Here is a 16,076-nt window from a genome sequence, read left to right as displayed (position 1 = left end):
CTTAATTAGAAATTTTCTTTTAACTCCTCAAGCATTCACTAATAAAAAGTACTTCAAATCACTACTAATCATAGAAAAAATCAAAAGCTATAAATCATATCTTTATTCTGGATATGATTTCTACAGGGAAATAAAATTTAAATAACCAAGAATGATACATATAAGTATTAAACAAAATACGCATAATTTATGAATGCAAAGATTTATATGTAGCATGCTTAGCAAGCTTAAGTTCTGATTTTGAGAATGTTTTTTTATAACACAGTTCTTCATTTGCCTGCATATTTATTTTTTCAATCAAAACTGCTTCAAGAGTTTTAAGACCTAAATTTGGTCGAAATTCCGTCTGATTTTTTTTAACAATAGAAAAAATTCTTTCGCAAGCTGCATTTGAATGAGGTATTATTAAGACAGCAAGCATTACAGAAGGCAATACTTTGTATTTAATACACCCATTCATATTTTTTAATTTGGCAATTTCTCCCCATGCTATATCAATACGCAAATCTACAATTTCTTTCAAATCATCTACTTGATACATGGAAAATTCAATTTCTACTTGATTAAGACATTTTTCATCAATAATGGATGGAAAAGTATTCATCAAGTAAAGAACAGATGAAAATGAGACTTCAGTTCTCAAGTTGATGTCAGCAACTTCAGCATGTTTTAGAAATGGATCACTCAGTGGAAATTTATCAATTATATATGAACATGCAGTTACAAAAAAAGCTCGCACAGAATTGAAAAATGATTTCACTTCACTTTCATTCAACTCGGCATTTTTTAAATATAGTCTTGTTTCCGCACCAATCACTAAATTTTCATTTTCTTTTTGTTTACTATACTTCTGAAATGGAATAGACGTTAGAGTAACATCTTCATTTTATTTAGAAATTACTGATGGTTTTACGAATCTAACAAATAAATTCATTAAAAGTTCAAAAAGTTCTCTTCTCAATTTATGTATATAAGGAGCTTGTTGTTGCAAATTAATATTTACTGTTATAAACAAAGGCAAAGTATTTTTCAAAAATAACAAATACAATTTGGTGGTCGGTGACTAAAATTTTTTTAATGTTTTGCAATCTCTTTCCTTCATTCTCACTGTTATCTGGTTTATCTCCAAAAAAATTTATCACAGCATCCCACTGTTCCAAAATCCTTGTTATAGATTCTAAAAGAGACAACCATTTGGTACTGCAATATTTCAAAATTTTATGAGATTTTGCATTCTGTCCCAAAATTTGTCGAGCAACTTTGAAGCTATGCTTCCGTTTCGAACTTTTCTCCAAGTAAAAATATATATCTATTATCAACATTTCAATTTCTGAGCCAATTAATTTTTCAGTAGCTTTCTTTGCAGCTATATGCAAGAGGTGGCACGGACAACCTCGGGTGATTATAGTTGGTTGATGCATTTTGATAAATGATGCTACACCTTTAAACTTTCCAATCATATTACTAGCATTATCTGAAGAAAATGATAAGCAATTTTTCCATTCTAAACCTTTGTTTTTAAAGTTTTCATTTATACAATTAAAAATACCTTCTCCTGTATTATTCGTGCATTCTAAAATAGAAATCAATGAAGTAATTATCACTCCCTTTTCTTTACTGTAGTATGTTATAACCAATGGGTACAGTTTGTTATCATTGTTATCATTACTTCCATCAGTACTTAGAGAAAATGATGTACTGCACACTGATTTTATAATATCAGCAACAGTATTTTCTGCAAGCGTTTTCACAATAGCAGCAGTTTTGGTATGACCGCAGCTAAATTTTTTTGCTATGGCAGAATCCGGAAACATTGCTTTGAAAAGCTCTTTGGAATGATCCGAAACAGAAAGTGGTAGATTATGTTCAATTAAAAAATGGACAAAATAGCATTCGGCTTTTATAGGATCTGTTTCATCATCTTTTATTAAGAAATTTGTTATTTCTTTAGATTTTACGGTGCCAAGTTCTATATGCTTTTGAGAAAACACATGCCGTTTACAGTCATCTTTTCCGCCATGAGCAACTGAGAAGTCTTTGTTGCATACACTGCAGTGTGCGTGATTCACAGAAATTTCGGACGCTTTAATGCATGGAAATTCTGAAGAATATGAATCTTTAAACTTCTGCTTTGATAATTTTGGCTTCTTCGTTCGAGGCAGCATTATGATAAAAAATCTTTCACCTGATTCACAGTTCACAAGACACACACTAAGCTCTCGCCGTAAACTACACAATGCAGCCTAAACACGCATCAGCGAGGAACCTGGGAGACAGACAATTGGGTGGAACTATTGATAAGTCGTTAATAATGGTTGGAGTTACTGATCTACGATTGGCTAATTCTTCAAAACTAGGAACGCACTCAACACGTGATATATGATAACACGAGTATTCAACCAATCATCGGATGAATTAGTTGGTTCCGTTTTGCGTACTGGTTCTCCTGCTCTTGTTTCTGTAAAATCTGTAGTTTTTTCCATACTTTTCGTAGCTCGTAGTTTTTCATGAATTTCCGTAGAAACTACGGAGAATCCGTAGTAGTTGGAGTCTATGGTTAGTGTAGATGAGAATACTTTATAGGTGCAATTAATTCCAAATTTCTAATTCGTACTTACAAAATATGAACATTCTAAGTTTATTTTGTTGTTGGAAGGCTGTTTTATATAACTTAATGTTCTCAACCTTAAACTTGTTTCTCTTATATGGCAGCATTTTTTATGTTAGTTAATGTTCTATCATGGATTCCTATGTGCATTTGCTTGTAATGTAATGCTTGCTATATGGTGCATTTTCGAGTTAGCATTAAAACATAAATAAATAAAAGGTTACAGGCCATTATACTCCTTACAAATGTATTCAGAAGATGCATTCTACTGCAGTTGTAATGAAAATATAAGCATGCCCAGTGCAGAAATCACATTAATCATTAAGTTTAACAGCAAATATTATTTACAATGGAAATTCTAGATTAACTATGCATAAAAGGTTAATAAAGATGCTTTTCTTGTGGTAAATGGTAAAAAAAAAAAACATAACCCGTAGAACACAATATTTTTTTAAGTTCACCGGGATTCAAATCCAGGTTGAACTACTAATATTTAGCAGTCTACAACCATTCAGCTACTTGTGAGGCAATTCCAAGATTCAGTTTTGCTGAAAAGTGTGATTTTTCTTAAACTCTTTCTTTTAATGGAGGGGGGAACATATTTTGAAATCCATAACATCTGAAAATACGAAAAACAGCCTCACTAACTACATATTTGGACTACAGAATAGAGATAATATAATTGGAATGATTTTATTAACTGCTAAATGGACTTTTATATACCATTTAACCTCGATATTTGTTACAACTGGCGAAATTCAGCTTTTGTCAGTTGTACCAAATTTCAACTCCTGATTTCCATCTAAGATTGAGATATGAATATTATTAATATCAATGTCAGATTTCATTTAAGTTCTGCCAGCTATTTAAATTCAAGGAGTGCCATTGTTTCATCAAATAATTTTAGATTTTCTCCTGTTTACTAGTACATGCATCTTTCAATGCTTTTTAAACCATGAATCAATAATGTTTCACATACAGTACAAAAAACTATCACCTACACAAAAACTATTAGAATTCCATAATACATTTCTTTTGAACCTTTGTTTTAACTTGCCTCCATGCGCACACAAACAAATTTATCTACACACTTACAAATTTTGCTTATTTTGGTTCTCTCTTTTTCCCTTTTCTGGTCTCATGAATTTCTACTAATTTCATCCTAGCCAATTTATCAAGCTTTTCTTTGACAGAAAGATCCTATATCTTCAAGACAAGATAAGGGCATAATAAAAGCAGAACATCAAAAATATTTCATGATTCAATTCTTCATTTTAATAAATAAAATTAAGCATTTCTTCTCTAACATATCAAAACAGCGTATTTTTAAATTCTATGCTATATGATTGCTTCAAGTGAACATACACATGCTTCTGTTTAAATAAAATATATTAAGCATGTTTTATGCCTTTCCTTAAAAGAACAATATAATGGCTTATTCTTAATGAAAATTCCTGCAAAGGGGTGAACATGCGAAATTACAGTTGAAATAGCAAAATGTGCATTTCAAACTGACATACACAGCACAGAATGTGGAAGTCAAAATAATCCTGTTTCAGCAAATTCACAAAAATTAAGTATCTGGAAAATAGTAATCTTCAGAATGGGAACCAGCACAAACACAGACATGCTCAGCACACATAAAGTGAGAGATTATGGCGCAAAAACCAAGGATGATTATAATGTGCCAAACACGAGATGGGTGGATTACAACTGATGAAGTTAAAATACAATAAATAAAAACAAGTAGACAAATATACCAAATCCAGAGAATGAAGTCATATAAAAACAAGTTAAAAGCACACATTTAAAATTCAAGACACAATCTCCAAAACAAATTACATTATGTAGTAAAAGCCAGTCTCTTTTAAGTAACAAAATAAATTACAATTGATCTCTCTTCCAATTAAACGGTCGAGAGATAAGTCACAGCTATTAAAATACTTCTGGCGAAGACTATTAAAACATGGACACTCAATTAAAATATGACGAACAGATAAACAAACATTACAATTATAACAGACAGGCTCATTTTCAGCTTTGAGAAGATAGTTATGTGTTACTCTAGTATGACCAATTCTGAGGCGAGTCAAAAGAACTTCCTCCTTACGATTTCCAGCAAAATCCCAATGCTCGATTCTAGGCTTTACATTTCTCAACTTGTTGTGATGCTGAACATCCCAAATTTGCTGCCATTTTTTTCGGACCTTTGCCTTGATGACACAGCAGATATCTCTAAAAGGGATGAGGCGACTGGACAGTTCAACAGCAGATTTTGCCGCAATGTCTGCAAGCGTGTTTCCCTTTATTCCCGTATGCCCGGGAACCCAGCAGTACAGGATTTCATATGCACGACTCGTCAAGTTTATATGTATTTTTTAGGACATCCACCATTACAGAATTTTGAGTGTTGGGAAAAGCTTCCAAAGATTTAAGAGCACTATACGAGTCTGTATAAATTATGAACTTTTTGTGGCAGAGCTTTGAGATGTACAAAAGACTATAATAGATTGCAGTTAGTTCACAAGTTAAGACTGAGAAACCGTTGAGCAAACGTCTGCCCTTTATGTGATCTTGAAATGCAAACGCCATCCCAACATGATCATTTGACTTGGATCCATCTGTACATATCGGATAATAACTGCTATATTTCTGCCTGTGCTCAGTGAAGAGTTGTCTATAAATGATGTCGGTGCTTGCCTTGACGTGATGCTTAAAAACATCAAGAAGCTGAATCCGTGCATTTTCCCAAGGTGGGATTTCAAAATTCTGTACTACTTGGGGGTGCATATCAGAGAGGGAAAGTTCCTCAATGACTGGCTGAACTCTTAATGGAAAAATAGGAACACAGGATGGACGTGTCTCAAATAAAGTGTTACACACATTATCAAGTAAGCACAGCTTATTGGGATGTTCAGATTGGGATAGAATATTAAAATAGTGCAATAGGGACAATTGCTCACGCCTCAGATAAAGTGATGGTTCACTGGAGTCAACATACAGGCTCTGGACAGGAGAAGTCCTGAAAGCTCCTGAACAAATCCACAGAGCTTGATGATGAACAGGATCCAATTTTAACAATACTGATAACCGAGCGGATCCGTAAACTACCGAGCCATAGTCAGTCTAGAGCGGACAAGCGCTCTGTAAATGCGAAGCATGGAGCAACGCTCTGCACCCCAGGAGGTGTTCGCCAATACTTTTAAAATATTTAGTGTGTTTAAGCACTTCTTTCTCAGGTTTAAAACATGAGAAAGGAAAGTAAATTTTTGGTCAAACGTTACTCCTAAAAATTTTACTTCGGACGCAAGTGGAATAATTGTACCATTCAGATATAACTCAGGCTCAGGATGCAGATCTCGCTTCCTACAAAAGTGAACGCACACAGTTTTCTGTTTGGAAAAAGTAAATCCCTGTTTGTTTGACCATTCTTGGATCTTATTCAGAGCCATCTGCAATTGCCTCTCTATGTATCTCATGTCTGCCCCTCGACAGCTAATCTGTAAATCATCGACATATAGAGATCCCAAGATGGTGGGAGGAAGTTCTTTTAGTACAGAGTTTATTTTTAAAATGAACAGGGTTACACTAAGCACACAGCCTTGTGGCACACCCTCTTCCTGTTCAAAAATATCTGACAAAACAGAGCCAATCCTTACTTGAAAAGTTCTAGTATTCAAGAAATTCTGAATGAAAATTGGTAGGTTGCCGCGCAAGTCACTCTCGTAAAGATCCCGAAGTATACCGTATCTCCATGCCTTATCATAAGCTTTCTCAATGTCGAAGAATATTGAGACAAGGTGACTTCTGACAAAAGCTTTTCGAATGGATGTCTCTAAAAGGAGCATGTTATCAACGGTCGTTCTCCCCTTTCGAAAACCGCTTTGATAAGGTGATATAATATTATTTTTTTCCAAGAAGTAGACTAGGCTTCTGTTTACCACCTTTTCAAACAGTTTGCATATGCAACTGGTAAGGGCAATTGGCCGATAGTTGGAGGGATTCCTTGGATCTTTCCCTGGCTTAGCAATAGGATTTACAACAGCTCTCCTCCATGCACTGGGAAAAGTACGCTCCTTCCACACTGTATTGTAAAGCGTGAGAAGGGCATTCAGTGACTTCTAGGACAGATGCTTTAGCATTTCGTAATTCACGCCATCAAGACCCGGAGAAGACCTATGTGTCTGTAACAAAGCTCTCTTTAACTCTAGCACAGTAAAATCTTTATTATAAGGCTCAAAGTTGGAAGAATTAAAAGCGATGGGATTTTTCTCAGAGCGTTGCTTGATAGAAAGCAATGCAGGTGAGTACTTCCGGCTGGAAGAAACGGCAGCAAATGTCTCACCAATAGTATTCGCAATTTCTTCTATAGAGCTAATCACTCGGCCATCTTTTTCCAAAAAGGAAAGTGAGTGGTCCTTCCTTATATATCCCACATGCTTTTCTGACTCTCTCCCAAACCTGCTTACTAGGCGTAGAGGATGTTATTGATGACACATACGAAATCCAGGAATCCCTCTGGCTCTGCCTTCTTACTTTTCTTGCATTTGCTTTGGCTCTTTTAATGCCATCAGGTTTCGCAGAGTTGGGTATCTACGAAAAATTCCCCATTCTTTTTTCTGTTTTTTCAGTGCTTCATGACAGTTGCGATTCCACCACGGTTTCGAATATTTCATTATTTTTCCTATGTTCTAGGAATGGAGAACATAGCTGCCTGAGTAATAGCAGTTGTAACTGCTTCGACTGCATCATCGATAAGCACATCTTCTAGCATGTTCCATGTAAGCTCTGCAGAGGAAGAAAAGAGTTCCCAGTCTGCCCTATCCAGTATGAACCAAGGGAGTCTCGACATGGGGTTCGCTCCTCTTCGTGCAAGAGACAAGACAATAGGATAATGATCACTGTTGTACAGATCACTTCCGACACTAAAGGTGCAAAATGGCAACAGATATGGTGAACAGATGGCAAGGTCGAGAGCGTGAAATGTCCTTAAAGGTTCATGAAAGTAAGTATCCTGCCCATTATTCAGGAGACAAAGGCTATGATCTTTGACCATTCGCTCAATTTGTCTTCCTCGGCAATTTGTATCTTTACTACCCCAGAGCGAGCTATGGCCGTTAAAATCTCCTATTATGATGAAAGGCTCAGGCAGCTGCTCTAAAAGATCATTTAAATCTTCCTGATCAATGTGCTCATTTGGAGGCAAATACAGAGAAACGACTGTAACAACAATATCAAGATTTGTTTGAGTAGCGACATCTTGGAGGGGTGTCGTCAAAGGAAATAAACTTGAGGGATAATCCAGTGAGGTGAGGAGACATACACCTCCGCTGGCACGCTCACCTGTAAGGTTATCCTTCCTGACGAGAGAAAACCTCCGAAGTTTTGCATGTTGATCTGGTTTCAGATTTGTCTCTTGTATTGCCAAGCACATAGGATGATAAGCATTTACTAGAGCTTTGATGTCAAGCAAATTTCGGTGGAAACCGCGACAGTTCCATGAGACGAGGGTGGCCATTATGATTGATGTTTGTTTTTCTTGTGTTCCTTTTTAGTTTTGCGTGGAAGTAGATGCTCGGGAACTTCCATTCCCTCCTCCACTTCCATACTGTCTGAATCCAGAGATTCAGAATTCATGTCATCTACAGATCGGCTTCTATTTTTGGATACTATTTTTGGAGGCACAGTTTTTGGTTTGCTCAAGATTGTTATTTCTTTATTTTGTATGACATGGGTTGGATTTTCCTTTTTCTTGCTTGCAGGCTGCTGGGTTTTATTTGGTGGAGTCTGTGTACTTATGGAAGTTTGAGTGGCTATAGTGCGTGTTGATTTAACGGCGCTGGCATATGATTTGTTTGATTGAGGCTGTGTGCTTTGAACTTGTCTTCTGGCTTTGGCATATGAAATGTTTCTAGAAACTTTTATGGTCTGAACTTCCTTTTCTAATTTCCATTTTGGACAGGAATGGGAAAATGCTGGATGGTTGCCCTTGCAATTAATACACAGTGCTGCAGCGGTGCAATTATCGCTATCGTGGTCAACCGACGAGCATCGAGTGCACGTCAGGGTCCCACGACAGGACATCTTGGAATGGCCAAAACGCTGGCACTGGAAGCATCGCATGGGGTTTGGAATATAAGGTCTTACGGGGCAATTTAAATATCCAGCCTTAATATTCTTCGGCAGATCAGGCGAATTGAAGGTCAGGATCATGTGTTTGATGTCAATCAACTGACCTTCCTTACGCATCTTGATCCGCTTGGCAGCACAAACCTTTTGGTCAGCTAACTCGGAGACGAACTCTTCTTCTAAAACACATAGAAGGTCGATTTCCAAGATCACGCCTCTACAGAAATTAAGTGTTTTGTGCGCTGATGCAGTTATAGATACCTGTCCAAGTTTGGTTTGTCGTAAAAGTGAAGCAGACTGGGTGGCCGGAAAGGTATCAATAAGCAGGTCTCCCGAACGGAGACGCTTTATGTTCCTTGGCTCACCTATGCAGGAATGGATGTATTTGTTTATCAGGAAAGGAGACATCTTTTTAAATTCTTCAGAGGCACTGGTAACAACAATAAAGCGAGGACATTCAGTAGTTTCTTTGGCATTTGCATCGGTACGAATTTTCTTGCTCACGGATTTGTCAATGATTTCAATATCTTTATTCGTGTCGTTTGATTCAGGTTTTTTTTTTTTAAATAAATAAGGAAGCCATGATTGAAAAATATAAGATTTGGGTCCGACGGCCCCGCCCACCACGGAGCCCAACAAGAAGACAGATTCATGTGTTAGAGCTAGCCGGACCTATACGCAAACTGAAGCCCCACAGTCGGCTTTCCGAAAGCAGGTACTCCCGAGAGCTTGACCCCAAGCCACTGACACAAGGACTAGTAACCAGCCGATTGACACCCGTGAGGACGACTAAGGTGCCTCCCGTTTAGCTGAAGCAGAGGCCAAAGCAGTGTGTTGGGGACAGTACCTCGCCCCTCAACTACCAGGACCCTCCTTTCCAGCGACACGGGTCTCCACACACGGCAAACACGTGGGCAGTTTTCTCGCCACTCGAAAACTAGAGAACAAGGCCTGCTCCAGTCTCTCGTGACGAGCCCCAAACTCCGTAGAGAGAAACCACGAGGGAGACGGGAAGGGAAAAAGTTCCAGCTAAGAGGAGAGGAGACGGAAAAGAGGATAGATCACTGGGGCTCCAGGATCGTGACACCAGTCTCACCAGAAGATGATCCCCTGAAGGGCTAGGGTACCTCGGGATTGCCACACCCGTACTCACAAAAGTGAGCTCCCTGAGGGGCAGCACACATAAAAGTAATCCTTATGTTAATTTTCAATAGTAACAATGGTACACTTCTATTACAGGGACTGCATGAAACAGCAGTGAAAATATATAAGCAAAATCACCAAATCTGCCCATTTAACCACATGCCAAATCTAGAGAATGCATTCATTTAACATAGTACAAATTTAGATTGTTGTACACTTTTAAGTTGCCACTGAGTTATGGTGTAATTTGTTAACTTTTTTTAATAACGGTATTGGTATAACAGTCTGGGAATTGCCCGATAACGAAAAGTCTGCAATAGAATGTTTTAACAGAAAAGGCATTAATTATGCAGAAAATTATGCTTTAACAACCACCAAATGAAATTGTGTTTTATCAATAACTTAACAGCAAAATGGCACTGCTTACTGAAGTAGGCAAAAGCTTTTTCACTAGAAGGGGTACTTTCATCACAATGGATTTTCAACAGATTGTGCAAATGAATGTTTTTTAGTTCCTGCTCCAAATTAATTGGCAAAAACTTTATTGAATGCCATAAAGGAAAATATCTCAGAAGGAAGCACTGTTTATGGAAGTCTGGAAAGCATATAAATCGGATTAATTGCAAGATGCCAACTTTGAACATTTTACTGTTAATCACAACTATAATTTTGTGGACCCTGAAAGTGGGTGTCACCCACAAACAATAGAGAAGCTGTGGGGCAGATCTAAATGTCATAATAAATGCCATTGTAATACTGCTCGACAGCACTTTGATTTTTATTTGTTTGAATTTATATTCTCTGCAATGTTGGCTAAACATAACTAAACGATGGAAGCAAAATTTTTGTCCGGTATAATTTCAGTTATTGTTAGACTTTTTTTATATATTACGAGGGCTATCCAGAAAGTAGATTACGTTTTGGAATAAAAAAATAAACAAAGTATAGGAAACAAATTTTATTATATACAGATGAAAGCCACACTCAAATACTACTTTTCTACATAGTCACCATACAAATTAAGGCATTTATCATAGCGATGTACGAGCTTGGAAATTCCTTCGTCGAAAAATTCGGCCGCCTGCGCCTTCAACCACTTCGTTACCTCTTCTTGCAGCTGTGCGTCGTCATCAAAACGCTGCATAGCCAGCCACTTCTTCATTGCTGGGAATAGGTGGAAGTCGCTCGGTGCCAGGTCGGGACTGTACGGCGGATGAGGAAACAACTCCCACTTAAAAGATTCAAGAACTTTACGAGTGACATTTGCCGTATGGGGCCGGGCGTTGTCGTGAATCAACAAGATCTTAGAGCTCAACATTCCTCTGCACTTGTTTTGAATTGCTCTTCTGAGTTTTTGGAGAGTTTGGCAATACCTTTGAGAGTTTATTGTAGTGCCTCTTTCCAGGAAGTCCACCAAAATTACACCTTTTCTGTCCCAAAAAACAGTCGCCATCATCTTCCTTGCCGACATTGTTTGCATGCATTTCTTGGGTTTTTGGGGAGAACTTGTGTGCCCCCACTGCATTGATTGCAATTTCGTTTCACAGTTCACATGTTTCACCCATGTTTCGTCACCAGTAACGATGCGATCGAGTAAAGAGTCACCATCCTTATGGTAAGCGTCCAAAAAGTTCAACGCTGCAGCCATTCGCTGATTTTTGTGGTCCTCTGTCAAGATTTTTGGAATCCATCTTGCACAAAACTTGTGGTAACCAAGCTTTTCGCTGATGATTTCGTGCAACAAACTTCGCGAAATTTGTGGAAAACTCAAAGAAAGTTCCGTTATTGTGAAATTTCGATTTTCACGGACTTTAGCATTGACTTTTTCGAGAAGTTCGGCGGTCACTATGCTGGGTCTCCCACTTCGATCTTCGTCGTGAACATTGGTTCGGCCATTTTGAAATCTTATGACCCACTGACGCACTCCACCTTCAGTGATAATGTTGTCCCCATACACTTCACGAAGCTGCCGATAGATTTCTATCGGTTTACAGTTTTTTGCAGTCAGAAACCTTATTACTGAGCGCACCTCGCGGGATTTTCAATTAACGCAGACATTTCAAACCGTCACAGTATCTGAACGGAGCACAGCACGAACCTCTCACTAGCACGGCTAGATGCAGACTGAGCTGCGCAACGCTCTGACCCCAAGATGGCCACGCTAGCCCCGCCCCTAGCGGACACAGACGGAAACGTAATCTACTTCCTGGATGGCCCTCGTATAATAACAAAAAGCATTATATGAAATTAATCTTTCATCTAAATTAAAATAATAATTTTAGATAGTCATTTACTATTAATGCTTTGTTGCTTGCATTAGGATTTATTGCAATTATTTTCGGCTTTGACAGAGCGCAGAAAACCAGGAACCCCTAATCCAAGTCTCTGAGACCCCTTTAACGGTGGTGCAGACCCCACAGTCCCTGCCCGGCTTTATACAAAGCCTTGGACAAGCCCCCCCCAAAAAAGGCTTGTGAATACTTAATATGAAAAAAGAATGCTCTGACATCTCTGCCTCTGGGCACCACTCCATTGCCTTTGTCTTGGTGCCATGTCCACTATGTCAGTCCACGCCACTGGGACTATAAGAGCGAAACCTCCGTCAACTAAGTCGGTGATCTCCAATCTAGCTCCACAACAGCCAAACGAACAGACACCCTGCTGGTTCGCAGTCAGTTAGAGAGAGTGCCTCGTCAAGAGTGCAAGATAGTTAATCTCAAGTTAGTCAGTCCGTGTGGAGTCGATCGAGTTGACAGCCGGGCAGCAAGTGCCGAGTGGGTGGTCGAGTGCATCGAAAGAGTCTCTTAGTGTATCATTGAGAGAGTGTTAAGCTCCGGGAACGACTGAACTGAAGAGTCGGGAGTTGTGCTCTTTATGTCGTCAAGTGTATTGCTAGTTGCAGCGTGAAGAGTCTCGAGAGTGCATGGAGTTCCGAGAACAGCCGAGCAGAGTCGGGAGCTGCAATTTGGTGCTTTGCAGGGAAGCTGTCTTCACCGTTATTGCCCGTGAAGGCTGTGTCGCTGATTGTTCCAGCACGTTTATAGATCTTCGACAACTGTAAAAAGTGACTTTGGAGCTGTCCTCATTAATTGGCTAAATAAAGTGTTTCGATGCTCCATCAAGTGCTGTCATCGTTACCCGCTCCAAATCCACACAAACCCTATTCGAACATGAAACAAGAAAATAACGTAACAACTGGTGTCAGAAGGAAAGGGGAAAAAAAAAAAGAAAAAAAAAAAAAAACCGTGTTCATAGACATACACACAGAATTAAAAATGAGCTTATAAGTCATATTTAATTAGTTTGTTAATTTTTAATTAAAAATTAAACAACGGAATAACTAAAAGTACATCTTGTAAATTATATGCATATTTAATTAGAATTTTTTGATTTTATTATTTAGGCAGAAAAATAACTAAATCTATAAATATATTATTGAATCAAATATTTTAAAACTCAGAAAATCGTAACAGAAATTAGGATCCATTAATCACATATTTTTGAAGCTTTCGGAATTCTAATTTTTACACTGGAAAAAAAATAATAAATTCTGGATAGAGACAAGAAATTTATATATTATTATCAACAAAATTCTTATAATTCATTTATAAACATGAATGTAAAGATCTGGAAGTAGCATGTTTTGTAGGTTTAAGATCCGAATTAGATAATCTTTTTGCTATAGCATGGTTCTTCATTTCCTTGTATGTTTACTTTTCTTTAAATAAGAGTGGCTTCATGAGCTTTAGTACCTAAATTTGGTCAATATACAGTCCAGTTCTTTTTTAACAATAGAAAAATTCACAAGTTAGGTTTGAATTTTTTCAACGGCCGAGTCAGGAAACATTGCATTTAAAACCTGCTTCAAATAGTCGGAAATCAAGATTGGAAGGCCGTGTTCAATTAAAAATCAAATTAAATAGCATTCAACTTTTAGAACATCCCTTTTGTTGTCCTTTATGAAGAAAATTCATATTTCTCTTAATTTAAAGCCCAAATTATATTATGGCTTTAAGAAAATACATGCCATTTACAATCACTTTCATGCTATGCACAAATGAAAAGTCTGTGTTGCTAGCGTGTGTATGCTTTGGAGAAACTTTAGATGCTTTAACCCCTTCGCGCCAGGTAGCGCAAACGCGCGCTTATCGCGGAGGCCGGCAGTGTCTTACGCGAGCGTCTGTCCAGGGCCGGGGGCTTTTTTGTTATTAAGCCTAAATCCATGAAATTTCCGAAGTATCAATGCATTGTTTAATAATGCTCTATAGAGTATTTAAACGGCTTATGCTTTATAGATATTTTTATATATAGTTACCTTATTTCTTGTTTAAATGCATATTTTACACATTTTATTTTCATTCCTCGCCATTTTATGACTTTTAACATTATAAATCTGAAAACTAAATATATTACTTAAAATTCTCTTTTCGTATGAAAAATTTGAAAACAGGGATCTACACACAGTCCTACGTTACATTCCTTGCACTTGTAATGACATCGACGATGAGGACATTAATTAATTAAGGATTAATGATGATGAGGACATTTCGGACATCTGTATGCCGAGTTTCTCATCATCATTAGATTCGCCAGATTCTTTATGATCAGAATATATCATAGTATCACTATCACTACTATCAGAATCAATATATGAAATATTTTGTATCATTTCTGCTATTTCATGCTCTGTTAAACATTTTTGACGCTTCGACATTGCAATGGTAAAAACAGAAAGAATTCATGTCTAACAAGATCTAATTATTTTCTAAAAACTGAACTGCAATCCGAAATACCCAACGCTTTAGCGAAAATAAAACTTCTCTACTTGCAATAAACAACTACCACGTGCGAATAAAGTGCGATTTAACGAGACGTCATAAACCACGCCATTCGGAAACATTTATTTCCCCTTTTGTTTATACAATCAAAAACACGTGTATGCGAGTCATGCTTCTCTCATTTCGAGTAGAAGGTCTAATGTACATGTATCTGAAACCATATGGACATACAGTGCCATCTTGTGGCAGAAATTAGTTTTTAAAACGTTCCAGGACACTGGCACAAATACGTGACAGTCGGGGCTGAACGGGAAAATGCTCTGGCACGCCTGTGTGTCAGCCGGGAAGTGAGTGTGTTCGTTGCTGGCACGTAGACGTGACAGTCGGCGCGAAGGGGTTAATGCATGGAAATTCTGTAGAATATATGAGTCTGAATACCTGGCTTGATAATTTTAACTTCTTATTTTAAAGTGGCATAATTCATTAACTTAAAAAACTTTCAGTTTAATCAAAATTTACAAGATATGCATGCTAAATTTTCTTGCCACAATATAACCAAATCAGACCTGCTGGTAAACAAGCCCTTTACTGCAGGATGCTTGAATGGAAAGATAATTATAAGAATTTGCTGAGCTACAACTAGTTACTCTTCCAAATCTGCAAGACCATCAACTTAACATGTGATGTCACGAGCATTTCACCAATCATTGGAGTAATAAATTGGTTTCATTCTGCATATCATTTACCTTGCATCTCTTTCAGTAAAATCAGAAGTTTTTTCGATATTTTACATAAGTCATGCTTTTTATGGAACTTCCACAGAAACTACAAAGAATCTGGAGCAGTTAGAGTCTCATGTATACAGGGTGATTCCAAATTCATGGTACAGACCTGGACCTGAAGTACAGAACAAAGGAATGAATAATATTCACATAAGAAACTCAGGTCGCAATCCATTTACTTAATTATAAATACAACTTGAAATGCATTTACAATAAGAAAATTTAAAAATAAGATTGAGAGCACATATCTTCTTGTATGAATTGCTTCATGCAAAGAACATCATCCACAGGACCTTCTATCACTACTTAAAAAAAGATCTTGCTTCAAACTACATCATCAAACACATTTGCATATTAGTAATTTGAGTAAAAAAAAAACTGTTGCCGGTAGAGGAACAGTGGGTGTGCATTTCAGTAGGGAAAGACGCCATTTGCAATTGTGCTGTGGTCAATACTGGAAGACTTCACACATATGCCGAAAAAATAGACATGCATTACATGTAAATTTACAAATTACAAATCAAAACTTTTGCAGCAAACATGGACTTAAACCTGCAAAATTCAGCAGTGTATAATATAATAAAATGGACAAATTCAAAAAGCAAATCAAATATCTGGAAAGACTACATGCTTAAA

General features: G+C 37.4%; 1 protein-coding gene across 6 annotated transcripts in view; it reads right to left on the bottom strand.

Moving 5' to 3' along the window:
• Positions 1 to 16,076, bottom strand: part of LOC118195479 (uncharacterized) — a 191,622-nt gene that overhangs the window by 104,525 nt on the left and 71,021 nt on the right. The window contains exon 1 of one of the 6 annotated variants that reach the window (XM_085810076.1): positions 15,405 to 15,437. The exons of the other annotated variants lie outside the window; for them this stretch is intronic. The gene's annotated coding sequence lies outside the window, so the exon portion shown is untranslated. Of the gene's footprint in view, positions 1 to 15,404; positions 15,438 to 16,076 lie in introns of those variants that run through there. 6 annotated transcript variants of the gene reach the window in all.

The sequence above is a fragment of the Stegodyphus dumicola genome, chromosome X2, assembly GCF_044657685.1.
Source record: "Stegodyphus dumicola isolate Sdum_Otavi_A_Nest chromosome X2, ASM4465768v1".
Lineage (NCBI taxonomy): Eukaryota > Metazoa > Arthropoda > Arachnida > Araneae > Eresidae > Stegodyphus > Stegodyphus dumicola.
This window is presented reverse-complemented; position numbering and strand designations above follow the sequence as displayed.